The sequence below is a fragment of the Sus scrofa genome, chromosome 1, assembly GCF_000003025.6.
Source record: "Sus scrofa isolate TJ Tabasco breed Duroc chromosome 1, Sscrofa11.1, whole genome shotgun sequence".
Lineage (NCBI taxonomy): Eukaryota > Metazoa > Chordata > Mammalia > Artiodactyla > Suidae > Sus > Sus scrofa.
Genome location: NC_010443.5, coordinates 226,557,103 through 226,572,493, shown reverse-complemented (window position 1 = coordinate 226,572,493; position 15,391 = coordinate 226,557,103). Strand labels below are relative to the sequence as shown.

The 15,391-nt window shown below is 34.8% G+C and overlaps 1 long non-coding RNA gene across 1 annotated transcript in view; it reads right to left on the bottom strand.

The window, feature by feature from the left end:
* LOC110257039 overlaps positions 1-15,391 on the bottom strand; it is a 75,559-nt gene that overhangs the window by 33,110 nt on the left and 27,058 nt on the right. Inside the window, exons 2-3 of the long non-coding RNA XR_002339201.1 lie at positions 7,247-7,288; positions 4,156-4,272 (exon numbers count right to left, since the gene is read on the bottom strand). This is a non-coding gene — a long non-coding RNA (uncharacterized LOC110257039). The remainder of the gene's footprint in view (positions 1-4,155; positions 4,273-7,246; positions 7,289-15,391) is intronic.

Here is a 15,391-nt window from a genome sequence, read left to right as displayed (position 1 = left end):
ATACTAAGTGAAATAAGTCAAAAAGAGAAAGTCCATATGATATCACTTACATGTGGAATCCAAAATATGTCACAGATGACCCCATCTACAAAACAGAAACATTTTCAATCACAGACATGGAGAGCAGACTGTTCATCAGTGCTATTGGCCTGTACTTTTCTTTTTTTGTGTGGTACCCTTGTCTAGTTTTGGTAACAGAATGAGGTGGGGGAGGGGGAGTTTGGAATTGGCGGACAAACTGTAACATCTGGAATGGATGGGCAATGGGGCCCTACTATACATTGCAGGGAACTGTGCATTATTGGGTCTTTTGGATGTACAACAGAAATTGAAAAAACATTGTAGATCAACCATACTTTAATTTACAAAAATAAAAATCAGAAAAAGAAGAAAAAGCAATTCAAACCCAACACTAAAAATAGTCATCAAATCACAAGAGAAGAGGGAGGAAAGAAAAAAGATCTACAAAAATAAATCTAACAGAATTAACAAAATGTCAATAAGAACATACATATCAAAAATTACCTTAAATGTGAATGGATTAAATGCTCCAATCAAAAGACATAGACTGGCTGAATGAATATGAAAATGGGACAGATACATATGCTGTCTACAAGAGACCCACTTCAGATCAGGGACACATACAGACTGCAAATGAGGGGATAGCTAAAGGTATTATATCAAATGGAAATCAAAAGCAATCTGGAGCAACCATATTCATATCAGACAAATTAGACTTTAAAATAAAGACAGTGACAAGAGACCAAGAAGGACACTACATAATGATAAAGGGATCAATCCAAGAAGAAGACATAACAATTGAAAATATATATGTACCCAACATAGAAGCACCTCAGTATATACGGCCAATACTAACAGCCATAAAAAGAGAACTTGACATTAGCACAATAACAGTTGGGGACTTTAACACCACACTTAAAGCAACGTACACATCATCCAGACAGAAAATCAGTAAGGAAACAGGCCTTAAAGGATGCATGGGACCTGATGGACTTAATTGGTATTTATAGAATATTCCATCCAAAAGCAGCATAATACACATTCTCCTCAAGCTCACATGGAACATTCTCCAGGATAGATCACATCCTGGGCCATAAACCAAGCCTTGGTAAATTTAAGAAAAACGAAATTTTTTTTTTTTTTTTTTTTTTTTGTCTTTTTGCTATTTCTTTGGGCCGCTCCCGCGGCATATGGAGGTTCCCAGGCTAGGGGTTGAATCAGAGCTGTAGCCCCCAGCCTACGCCAGAGCCACAGCAACGCAGGATCTGAGCCGCGTCTGTGACCTACACGACAGCTCACAGCAACGCCGGATCGTTAACCCACTGAGCAAGGGCAGGGACCAAACCCGCAACCTCATGGTTCCTCCTCAGATTCTTTAACCACTGTGCCACGACGGGAACTCCGAAAAATGAAATCTTATCAAGCATCTTTTCTGACTACAATGTTATGATATTACAAGAAAACTACAAGACAAAAACTAAAAACACAAACACCTGGCAGCTAAATAATATGTTACTAAACAACCCAGTGGATCATGGAGAAGAGAGAATATTTAAAAATACCCAGAGACAAATGACAATTAAAACACGATGATAAGAAACCTAAGGGACACAGGAAAAACAGGTGAATTCTATCAAACATTTATAAAAGAGTTAATACCTATCCTTCCAAAATTGCAGAGGAAAGAATACTCCCAAGCTCATTATATAGGCCACCAACACCCTGATACCAAAACCAGACGCAAAAAAAAGAAAATTACAGGCCAATATCACTGATGAAAATAGACACAAAAATTCTCAACAAAGTACCAGCAAACAAATTTACATTAAATGGATCGTACACCATGATCAGGTGATATTTATCTCAAGGATTCCTCAGTATCTGCAAATCAATCAGTGTGGTATACCCCATTAACAAACTGAAGAAAAAAAGCCATATGATCATCCCAATAGATGCTGAAAAAGCTTTTGACAAAATTTAACACCAATATATGATAAAAACTCTGCATAATTGTGAACCTATCTCAACATAATAAAGGCCATGTATAACCAACCCACAGCTAATATCATTGTCAACAGTGAAAAGTTCAAAGCATTTCATCTCACTTCAGGAACAAGACATGGTTGTCCGCCCTCACCACTTTTATTCTCATTTTGGCAGTCCTATGCATGGCAATCAGAGAAGAAAAAGAAATAAAGAGGAGTCCAAATTGGAAAAGAAGTAAAACTGTTGCTGTTGCTGAGGACATGATGCTATACATAGAAAATCCTAGAGTAATGAAAATTAAAACAAAAATAAATGAAAGAGACCCAATTAAAATTAAAATATTTTATATGGCAAAAGAAACCATAAACCAAACAAAAAGACAACCCAAAGAGTCTAAAATTTGAAAAAGTCCACAAACAATAAATTCTGGAGAGTGTCTAGAGATTAGGGAATCCTCCTACACTATTGGGGCAATGTATATTGGCACAAGCACTATGGAGCACAGTATGGAATTTCCTTAATAATCCAAAAATAGAACTTCCATGTAATCCAGCAATCACACTCCTGTGCATATATCTGGATACAACCATGATTCAAAAGTATACATGCACCCTGACATTCATTGCAGCACTATTTACATAGTGAAGGCATGACAGCAACCTAAAAATCCATGGACAGAGGAATGGCTAAAGAAGATGTGGTACATATATAAAATGGAATATTACTCGCTGTAAAAAAATAACAAAATAATGTCATTTGCAGCAACATGGGTGGACCTAGAGATTATCATTCTACATGAAATCGGAGAAAGAAGTATCACATGATATTTACATGTGGTATCTAATTTAAAAATAATCCAAAGAATTTATTTACAAAATAGAAACAAATTCAGTTTTTGAAAACAATCTTATGGTTCCTAAAGGGGAAACATTGTGGGAAGGGATAAATTGGGAGATAGGGCTTAACACATATACACTATTATAAAAAAATATATAAATAACAAGGACCCACTGTTTAGCATAGAGAACTATATTCAATATGCTGTAATAACCTATATGGAAAAAGAATCTGATAAAGAATATATATACAACTGAGTCACTTTATCATATACCTGAAGCTAACACAACATTGTAAATCAGTATACCCACATTAAAGTTTATAAAGTTTTGGCACAATGGGATCAGTGGCATCTTGGGAATGCTGGGATGCAGCTTCAATCTCCAGCCTGGCACAGTGGGTTAAGGATCCAGCATTGCTTCAGCTGTGGCTTAGGTCCTAACTCCAGCTTGGATTTGATCCCAGGCCCATAGCCACCTAAGCATCTAATAGCAGAAAGATTCAGCCCATCCACACTGTTCCAAATTCTAACACGACTGCAAAAGAATAGACCCTGAATATAATCCAGCATATACTCACTGTTCCATAATCTAACCAATCACATACATATAAACTCTCAAAAGGATCTAGCACATTCTCACTGAAACAAATTCTAACACAATAACATCAGAAAAAAAGATTTTAAATCACATAGGTATTTAAAGTGTTCTCCATAAACAAACAACACTCGTATCCACTAGGAGCTTTTCTGAAATGTAGAATCCCTGTGCAAGACCTACTGAATCTATATTTTAACACCTAGATGATTCATAATGCACATTTAAGTTTTAGAACAGTCTTTGTTGACAAAGATATTTCTTGCTTTTAAATAATTCTTAATGTAAATTATAGAGCATTTAGACCTGTGATAATCCCAAATTAAGCCTAGCATTACAATGAGGTGCTCTTTTTTAAAAATGCAGATTCCTAGGCTTCAGTCCAACCCTGTTCAAACAGTTCCTCTAAGCATGAAGCTTGGGCATCTGTGTGTTTATTATATGTTCCAAGCGATTTTGAAAATTAGAGAAGTTTAGGAAGTAAAGTAAAATAAGGGCCATGGTTTTAACATTTGCTTCTATCCAAAGACCTAACTAGGCAAAGAGTAAGTGCTGTTATGAAACTAATAATGGTAGATACATATTTTTTTCTTACACAGAATTCCAGAGCTTTGTAACAACAACAATTTGAGATAGGTTTCAGAGTTTTCTGTTAAAATAAATTTTAGGTTTCAGACATTTTTGCTGTGGCTACAATAAGGAAAAATATACATACCTGGCCATTTACAGGTTCTGTCAGTTGAGAATTTTAAGCCATTTCTATGCAATACGGGGGTCAGTCTAATAGAGGCTGCAGAGTAAAACAGCAGTCTGACATGAAACTGAAAGAAAACTGACAGGTGTAGTGAGTGTGAGAATGGCATAATGCTGAATAGGCTGTTTTATAACAGAAAAAAGAGAACATTTCAAAACTAGTTAACTTAGTTACAAGAGTTTAACTAGGTCAAAAATTTAAGAGTCTGTGAATACTTTCAACATAGTAAAGACTGTCAAAAATTAATCATATGGTTAAATCTTAGGTGTTTGAATCATGAGACAATTCCTGGCTAAGTAGATGGAGGTAAATGAAAATACACCAAAATATACAGTCTTTTAATTTATTATTTTATTATTTTGTCTTTTCTTTTTGTGCCATTTCTTGGGCCGCTCCCACAGCATATAGAGGTCCCCAGGCTAGGGGCTGAATCAGAGCTGTAGCCACCAGCCTACACCACAGCCACAGCAAGGCGGTATCCGAGCCACATCTGTGACCTACACCACAGCTCACAGCAATGCCGGATCCTTAACCCACTGAGCAAGGCCAGGGATTGAACCCACAACCTCATGGTTCCTAGTCAGATTCGTTAACCACTGAGCCACGACGGGAACTTCTACAGACTTTTTAAACAGATATTAATTTTTGTAAAAGTTTTTAGCATTTCTTATTAAACTCTATAGATTTACAAATGGTTAGAAGTCATGAAAACTCTACTATGTCACCATATTCAGTGACATACCATATTAAGAGACACAAAGCATGAGATTGGAGTTAAGAAACCTGATATTGAGCTCCAGCAAAGTTACTTCATGTGCACTATTTGTCAGACCTCATAACATTTCTGAGGCCCAGTCCTCTCATCTCTAAAATGGAAATAATAGTAACTCTCTTGTTAGGACAGCCATATCCCTGACATCTTCTCTCACTCATGGACACCAATTTGATTATGGTAAAATGTTTAGGTAGAAACTCATAATCAATGTAAATCTCTCACAGTTTAATGGAGGTACACATCATAGGCAAATGCTAATGCTCTGGTTCTTAAAGTCAAAAAATTACATAATACAATCTGACTTGAGTAAGGTCAGAAACACATTAATCCATACTATCTGGCACTTGCAAAAGATGTACAGTTTGGGGTATATTATAGCAATGCACAAAAACAGTTAAGCTAGTACTTAGTTGCTTTTTTATGCTGCTAAGCCTTTTAGATATTTTACCACAGTAGCATATTTTGATAGTAATTCCATCAATTATTAGTTCACTTTTTTTAGACTATACTATGTACCAGACAATATACAAGATATGAACGATTCAGTGGTCAGATGGAGATTTAGGTGGGGCTAATAAGCAACAAATGCATAAATAATATAACCCAATATGATATTGCTTAATAATAACATGATATATCACATAGCACTACAGACTGTGTTACATGTTTTAAAGAAAATAAATAAGGTGATTAGCTAATGTGTACCTATGGTATCAACATAGGCAGACCTATCCAGGGAGATATTTCTGAGCTAACAGCATTTGAATTTTCCTGATCTGAAGAATGAAAATATGTCAGGTAAGTGCTAAGAAAGCATTCTTAGATGGAAATACAGGTCCTATGAAGTTAGAAATATCTAGGCAGGGGGAGAACAGTATGAATTGATGATGGAGAATTAAGACAGAGACCCTATGCAGGGCCTGTAAGCTATGTAGAGTAGTTTGGGTTTTTATCTAAAAGTAATGGGAAGCCATTGAAGAGTTTTAAGTGAGAGGATGGCACTATTTACAAAAAATACAAGTAGACAGTCCAAATATTCACAAATAGATGTCTGGTTAAATTATGGTATATCCACAAAATGAAATACTATGTAGCTCTAAAAGACATTAGCAACATCTCTCTTATGGCTTTATATCCAGCATCTACCATGAAGTAAAAAGGTAAGATGCAGATGAGTATGGATGAGTATGTGCAGTATGCTATCATTCATGATTACACAGGCATGCACACAAATATGCCTAGACTAAAAAAGGAAGATGAACCAAAACTAGTTTAGAAAAATAGGTTATACAGAAAGGAAGGGGGAGACTAAGGTTAAATGGACTAGACTAGAAGTGAGACTTCACTCTATTTTGTAGCGTTAAGTTTGGAATTGTGCGAATACCTTTATAGTAATACAACATAATAAACATAAGCAGAAGGAGTCCTTAAGAATTGAAAGCAAAATAAAACACATGAAATGGACTGTATTCCAATGGACTAAACTACCCAAACAGGTGTAATATCAAGTTGTGTTAAAGTTAATCTTAGCCAAAAGGCTGAAAAGCAGTTATGTCAAGTGATTTTAAAACAGTAATTCATACATTTCCAGTGGGATACAGCCTAAGGAGAAAAACACCAAAAGATCTTAAACAATTTTTAGTGGTTATGCTGTTTTTCTGTAATTATTTACGTCTGTTTCTATATTTGACAAATCATTTCAACAAATACACATACGTATTAGAATGAGCAAAACGTACTTATGCCACTGTTATTAGGATTCAAGATATATAAGAGAAAATATATGCAAATATAGGACTAATAATGTCAAAATAATATTTCAGTTGGAAATTTGAACATGAGCTCATGGTGTATTTTATCTTCAGTTTTTTCTGAAGATCTGTCCAATGAGAAGGTCTGAAAACACTGATCAACACAGTAGCCATGGACATCACTAGCACTTAAATTAAGGTCTTTATCATTTCTTCTAAAGGAACTAGAGTTTTTGAAGAATTTGGTGCTTCCAGGTATGGGGCAAGAAATTTACAAGAAAAGCACAGAAGAATTCGTCATACCAGAAAGAATGGAAGCATTTGGGTAATGTCATCAAAACCCAGGATTCAATCTGAAGTGATCAATGAGCCAAAAAAATAAAGCACGCGCACACACACACACACACACACACACACACAAAATGCAATAATTTGAACAGCAATATTAATAATTAAAAACAGTATAAATATGTTAAAATCTGATTTCATAATAAAACCCAATAAAAACAAAAAATTTATCAGTTACCTTGAAGGATGCTTGAAAATGAATCCATTCTTCTAAAAAAATCTACAAATAAAAGATATCCCATTTACCCTGTATTTTCTGTACAAATTCACCTACATATTAACAGCTTAGATAACAAAAGTTGTTTTGTTTTTTTTTCTTTTTAGGGCCACACCCACAGCATATGGACGTTCCCAGGCTAGGGATGGAATCAGAGCTACAGGTGCCAGCCTATACCACAGCCATGGCAATGCCAGACCCGAGCTGGATCTGCAACCTACATCATAGCTCAAGGCAATGCCAGATCTTTAACCCCCTGAGCAAGGCCAGGGATCAAACCCACAACCCCATGGTTCCTAGTCGGATCTGTTTCTGCTGTGCCACAACAGGAGTTCCATGAAAGTTATTCTTTACAGATGTATCCCAGCAAATAAGTGGGAAAAAAATGTAAAATTAGTATGTAACCATTTTGCAACCCTAAGTAAATAATGGATTTAGTTTACAACCATCAGCAATAGCTAAAGCTACTTACTGAATTACTGGTGGAGACTACTATTATGAATGCATCAGGCTGACAAAATCTTCACCTACTGATTACTGTTAACATCTCAAAAAGAGACAGCCAAGGTATTTGTGACTTTTGATGTGTTGCACAAGAAAACACAAATATTACCTATGAACTATTCTTTTTAAAAACTTTATTAGAGAATAGTTGATTTACAGAGTTGTGTTCATTTCAGATGTACAACAAAATAAATTACTTATACATAAACATATATCCATTCCTTTTCAGATTCTTTTCCCATGTAGGTTATTACACAGTATTGAGTTGGTTACCCTGTGCTATACAGCAGGTCCTTGTTACCTATCTATTTTAGTTATGGCAGTGTATGTCAATCCCAGCCTAATTTATCCTCTCCTCACGTTTCCCCTTTGCTTATCACGCATTTTGTTTCTAAATCTGAGTCTGTTTCCATTTAATAAGTTTTTTTTGTTATCATGTTTTACTAGATCCCACATAGTAGTGATCTCACATGATATTTGTCTTTTTCTATCTGACTTACTTCACTTAGTATGGTAATTACTAGTAACAGCTATGAACTGTTTTTGCCACAATATGAATCTGAATCCCTTCTAGTCCCTAACATAATTATCACATTTCATAAATATGTAAGTCAGAGGAAAATGTTAAAAGACACCATTACAAAGAATGTACAATTACAAAAATTTGGATTGAGGGACACTGCAGATCAAAGGACAGGTCTCTGACAGATACAATGGAAGAAAGTAGAAGAAAGGGGAAATATAAGCAATTAAAAAGAGCTATGAAATAACCAAATATATGTAAATATTTGTAATAATTAAATATTTTAAGACAGCCATGAAATCTGAATACTGAATGGATATTTGATGTTATAGAATTATTTTAAAAAACTGAGTCTGTATCTTTCCATTATATATACTAAAGTATTCACAGAAAAAATGATATGAGGCCAAGAATTTACCTCAAAATAGTTCAAGGCATGCTTGAAAGGGGGAGTTTAGTGAAAAATATAGTTAAAACAATTGACAATTGATGATGATGGGTATTAAATCTAGACAATGGATATGTGAGGATTCGTTGTACTGTTTACTTTTGAATATGTTTGAAATTTTTCCTAATGCCATTTACAAGAAAAAAATATGTAAAGATCCCACTTACATTTAGGAATTTTGAAATGGGGCTTAAGTGAAAGCGGGAAGACCAGTTAGGAGGTAACTAGTGAGTCAGGGGAGAGATGATGGTGATTTATACTACAAGGTGGTAGTGAAGATTGAGAACCGAAAAGATTTAATATATTTAGAAGTCAAGTCCAGAGGACTTCTAATTAATTGGATTAGGGGTTGAAAGAAAAAGAGCCATCAAGAATACCTCCCAAGATTTCTGCTGGAGATCTGGGTCGATGATGATGCCTTTTGCTGAGAATGAGAACACTGGGAGCAAGACAGCCACAAGGAGGGTTGAGGTAAGAGGTAATCGAGAGTTCAGTTGGGGCATTTTAAGTCTGAGACGTCTATTACACATACAGGTGAAGAGAGAGCACAGGGAAGAGGTCAACCCTTGAGATACACATTACAGAACCAGTAACGTATAGATAGTGTTGAAAGGCAGAGGACTAGGTAAGAACACCTGTGGAGAGACTAGAAAGAAAAGCAAAGCCAGGTAGAGCCCTGAAGGAAAAGCAGCATTACATAGCAGGTAGAGCAGAAGGAACAAAAGAATCAGGAACTGGTAGGGTACAGAATGAAAGACATGCAGCCCAGATTTCTTATTTAACATGAGTTGTTTTTTACAACTTATTTAGAGAAGATAGTCTAATAACTGGACTTACCAATAAGCACATAAACCTTGAACCTTCAAAACCAACCTGCAAAAGCAGCACACCACACAAATGTCTACTTAATGATACAAATGTAAAACTCCTGGTTATAAAAGAAAACAAACCAAAATCAAAACAAAGTCTTTGAATATGACTAGGTAATGGTCATGCTTTGGTAACTTGATTAAAAGGCTGAACAAGATAGTAGTAGTTCCCATTGGGGTGTATATTTATTTATATCCAGCTTTAAAGTCTTAGCGAACAAATCTGAAAACATTGAGCAATGAGTTTCCCTTATATTTTCTGAATTCAGCAAGAACTGATTAACCCATTTAGAAAGAGCCGAACCTATCTTTATATGTAACTAATTATGTTCTAATGCATACATTCAGCAATGCCATGAGGCTGTCCATCTGCAAACTGCCAGAAATAAGCCATCCAAATTCAGAGAACTGCTTATTTTAAGGCTTAAAAATGACACTGATTTAAAGATTGCTTTTGCTGATTTGATAAACTGTAAATTGAAATAATTACATTAATGTAGCACATTGTGATGCCAACAATTTTTCTAAAAAGAAAAAGTAATTGCCTTTAACTTACATGTGTTAACAGAACGAAGCATGATTTTGAAAGTCAATTTCTGACCATCTTCAAAGTGCTACACTAGAATAAAGTGAGTGGAAAAGAAAGTGTTAACTCTTGACTTCCCCTGAGTGAAAGATACCTTCCAGGACAAGGTATAAGAGATTCCAAAGGTAAGAGATTCCAAGGGTTAGCAAAGAAATGCCATTTTCAGGTAGTCTGCAGCAGTTGTCTCTTTATCAAGAATGGGTAAAAATAGCAAAGGAATCAGTGCACAGTTGAAAAGTTAGTAGGATAGTCAATCCATACGAATGACCCACATGCAAGGAGAGACTGCTCCACAGACAGAGAAGAATTATCAATGAGCAGCCCAGGAAAGAGGGAGAAGCACAAGACCATGAAGCCAAGACAGAAAGAGAAATAATTTTGAGAGTTTCAAAGCCCTTTCCAGTGGAGCCCTTTGACTGGAGGCTTAACTTAGTCCCCCAAGGGGCTGACAAGGATTAGATGCTATCAGCAAGTCCACTGCCCTCTCTGGGCCATCAAAATTGGACCAATCCATTCTCCTAATGGACCTCCTCTTTCTCCCTCTGTTTTCTGCCTTCAGGCAGGCCCTTTTCTGTTTTCTTAGTGTTTCCAAAATGGAAAAATATATAGATTGTTCCATTCTTTCTCAAATTCTACCACAATTTTAATGTTGACTTCATTAGCACACCCTCTATTTGTCACCACCACAAACGGCAGAAATTAAAAAAAAAAATTCATACAGTAGTAAATCCTTGCTTAACAGATTTTGAGTTTAAAATAGGCTTTTTTTTTTCATTCTAGAGAAAAGTTTTTGGCCACAGGTAGCTCTAACCTGAATCTGTTGAGTTCTGCATTTTTAAACAGTTTTGATATATTTTCTTTGTTTCTTTTTATAGCACATGCTGAGTGGGAATGAATCAGGGCCAGTCCTAAAATATAGATTGGGCAGCTCTTGGAATTTCAAAGGCAATGTAGTCAAAGCAAAGTTTCTAATAGGATGAACATACACTAAGAGAAAATTTTTCTTTATTATTCTAAAAGTTTTATTCACATAAAGACTGTTTTTAAGTAGACATAAAATCAAGATAGAGACTGGTTTAAACAAATATTGCCATTTAAAACAACAGAAATGTTCCACCTTAAAAAATAACTAACCCTAAAGTTCCTCAAAAGAACGTAAGAATTAATAAAGCTATTCTTTGAAAGAAAAAAAAAAACCTCGAATTATAATTGTTCAAATGACCATCTATGATAAATAGCTTTATTTTGAATTTTCTGATTCTTGTCAAGTTATTCTTGACATTTAATTATACCTGAATCACTAAAGCTTAGAGTATTTTTTAATGGTGAAATACATAACCCAAGTCCCTGAGTGATATCTGACAAGAAAATATGCCTCATATTCATATATCAGAGCCATGGCATTTCAAAAAAAAAAAAAAAAGAAAGGAAAGGGAAATTTTGCTGTTTTTAAGCACATGAATGTTGGGGTAGGGAGGGGGGTTGATGGCGGAGAAAGGACTGGCGCTTTTCTAGGACTACTGGCCTTCAATAGAAGACTAAGGGTTACTTGGACTCACAAACTGCTGCTAAAACAATTCTTTTTAACAAGCCATCATGAACCTCACATGGAAGGTAAAAACCCATCAGAGTGCAGCTTCACAAACAGTCTGGTGTCGTCAAATTGCAGCTAACCTCAGCAAGGTTTTTAGTCCTCTAATGCTTTCACTTCCACACTAGGAACTGTAAAAATAGGAGCTCTTGGATGCATTAGAGAGACCTTTCTTCTCTCACTGAACAACACTTTATATTGCTTCATTCAGTGATCCAAGCATTGCCACTTTACTCCCTTTGCAGCGTTTTCTATGTAACACTGTTTTTTTCAGATGCATCTATCTAAACCATCCAAATCTGTACATATTAACATTTCTGAGCAGCAACTCTGGGAGGATTTTCACCCTGACCTTTCCTTTTCCTGACACAATCTCCATCACAGTTTTCATTTCCAGTTTTATTTTTGATATCAAAGATGTTGCTATAACGGCCAACAGCCTTGCCTTTGGGTTTCTTTTCTCAACTCTGGAAATCATTCCTCCTCTAACAATTGGTGGAGTGAAAAACCTGTGAGAATACAGGCTTCGGTGTACTGAAAATTTTCTCTGCTTATTGTATTGCACAAGTACTGAAAGATCAAAATATAGGTTTATAAGACAAAGCCAATAGGGTAAACCCCCGCATTTTCTATAAAATTCTAGCTTTCCTTTTCCCCCTTTCTCTTACACATACCCAAAATTATACACATAGAAAATTTAATACTTCATTAATAATCATTTCTCTCTAAAATTCCCTTTATTCAAGTTCTTTTTAGTATACCGAAAAAGAACTTGGGGAAAATGTCTGGAAATAACCTAAATATCCATCCACAGGGGAATGAGTAAATAAACTGTTACACTCATACATAAATACTATACAATATGAAAACATAATGTGCTACATTTAATTTTAATGAAAGGAACCAGAATAAACTAAAGGAGCAAAATTGAATGTATAGGATGCCACATATAGAAATAATATAGGTAGTTATATACATATGCAGTCTGGCATATGAATTAGGGGTATTTAATCAGATACATAAGAAAATATTCAGTTGCCTTTGGCAGGTAGGTATAGGGAACATCAGTTATAACTGAATTGAGATTTTTTTGCTTCAATTCTTTGCCCTCTTTAGTTTTGCTTGCCTTGTTCATATATTAATTGTATTAGAAATATACATTATAAGGAAGGCCTAAAAAAAAAGGCTTATCTGGATCTTTTGAATATTCCAAATGACATCCAGCTGAATTACATAATTACTAATAAAATGGAGGCACACACAGGGTATAGTGTAGCATTGAGGAAATAAGCTCCATAACTTTATATTTTATTGAACATGTTATTTTATGACCATGTATAAATTGCTCATCTACTGATACCTGATTTGCTTCATCTGTAAAATGTGAAAAAGTAGTTACATCTACCACAACTTTCACTTATACTCAGTATCGTGATGGAAATAAAATGATAGATAAATCTCCTTGTGTATCTTGCAGGGCTCAAGTGTATAGATGTGAAATTTTGTGATGGAGATCATGTTCACTTTCAGATCTCAAACTGATTGACTCTTAGTTTATCCCAGGGTCTCACATTTGTTCTTACTGTACATTTTTCCTGGGAAAGCTATATTCCACTAATAGCTGAGTAGTAAAAAAAAACATGATAGTAATAGTGTATGCTTAATCTAAAACTTCAAATTTTGGTAATAGGTACATAAATAGACATTATTAATTTAAAAATTATAGTTAACAGATACATGGCATCATAATGAATTCATAATTTATTCTTCATAAATTTTTCTGCTTACCTACTTATAATAACGATAACAAAAGTTGTTGGTTTGCTAAGTACAGCACATGGTTCAGATATTTAAAGATGTTATTTTTTTACTTATCCTCAGATATTTTTACATATTTATTATTAGTATTATTATCTGAGTAAACAAAATGAGACTGAATGATGCTAATTTTCTTGTCCTTGGTCATTTAAGTAGTAATTGAAGTCTAATTATGACTCAAATCTATCTAAATCCAAAGGCTAATCTTCTCCTTTTCTAAACCATCAGGCACTATTAGCTTAAACTAAATTTCAACCCGAATACATCTCTCCACCTTCCATTATCTGTTAGGCAACACTACCAACTATAATGCCTACTCTAAGGACACTAATCTTTTTTAGTGTAACTATAAATAGAAAATCCTACATTTGTAGAAATCAGTTTGGCAGTTCTTTTAAGGAATTTTTCATATTCTATGAGCCAAACTTATGAATTTACCACAAAGTTTTCAAAGATAAGGACATGACTTTATACCCAGAGATGTTCATCAGAAAGCAGCATATGTAAAATGCATAGAGAAAAAAAGTCAAAGAAATTAATGTTTCCAACACAAATGTCTAAACGCATAGTACATTTGGTATTGAAATACATATGGAATGATAGATAGCTTTTAAAGTTATCCTTTTGTAAAACATTTGGTGATATTGGAAAAAATTTCTTGATGACACAATATAAAGTAGGAAATACATGTGTGTATAAGATAGAAAAAAAGACAACTCTGAGGAAAATGATAAAATTAGGAGCAGTGTTTTCTGTTTTTCTTAATACTCTAATATTTATTTAACATTTACAAAAATAAGGATCTATTATTTTTATAATATAAAGGCTTTAAAAAAATAATAAAACCTAATCATACCAAATCTTCAAGTTGCTTCATGCTCTTTAAACTTGAGACTCTAAGCATGCAACAATGCCACTACCCCAATAGAAAGAATGAAAACAAAACTAAGTTTAATGTGTAAAATCTTTGTCTTTTATTGCTTAGCTTTTGGTACCTTTGATTCTTAAAGACTAGATATTTCTGCTATTACATTTATTTTTATAACTACTTCTAAGATACATAATATTTGGTGAATGTTAGGACACTATCTCTAAATGCCTAAGGTGGCTTTCAATTTTTTTAAATATGAACTGCATTAGTTCATTTTATTAAGCTTGAATCTATTTCCAGACTTTTTCTATGCTCATGTTTGTGTCTTTGAGCATATATATACATACATATGCAAACCTAAAACATACAACACTTTGATTTGGCATTCCTGTGTGAAGAGGTGTGGTAGATTTTAAAGTTCAGACATGACCCAAATATCATCCAAAGATAATGTACCCATTTATAGTCTCATCTGTAAAGCATTTCCACATCCTGTTAGTGATTGATATCAACCTCTTTTTTTTTTTTTTTTTTTTTTTTGGTCTTTTTGCCATTTCTTGGGCCGCTCCTGTGGCATATGGGAGGTCCCAGGCTAGGGGTTGAATCGGAGCTATAGCCACCGGCCTACACCAGGGCCATAGCAACGCAGGATCTGAGCTGCGTCTGTGACCTACACCACAGCTCAGGGCAACGCGGGATCTTTAACCCACTGAGCAAGGGCAGGGACCAAACCCGCAACCTCATGGTTCCTAGTCGGATTCGTTAACCACTGCACACGACGGGAACTCCTGATAGCAACCTTTTTAATGTTAGTCATATGACTGATGAAAACTTTTATGTATATTGTAATTTGTATTTACTTAATAGTGGACATGATTTATCATAGTTTGATCGGT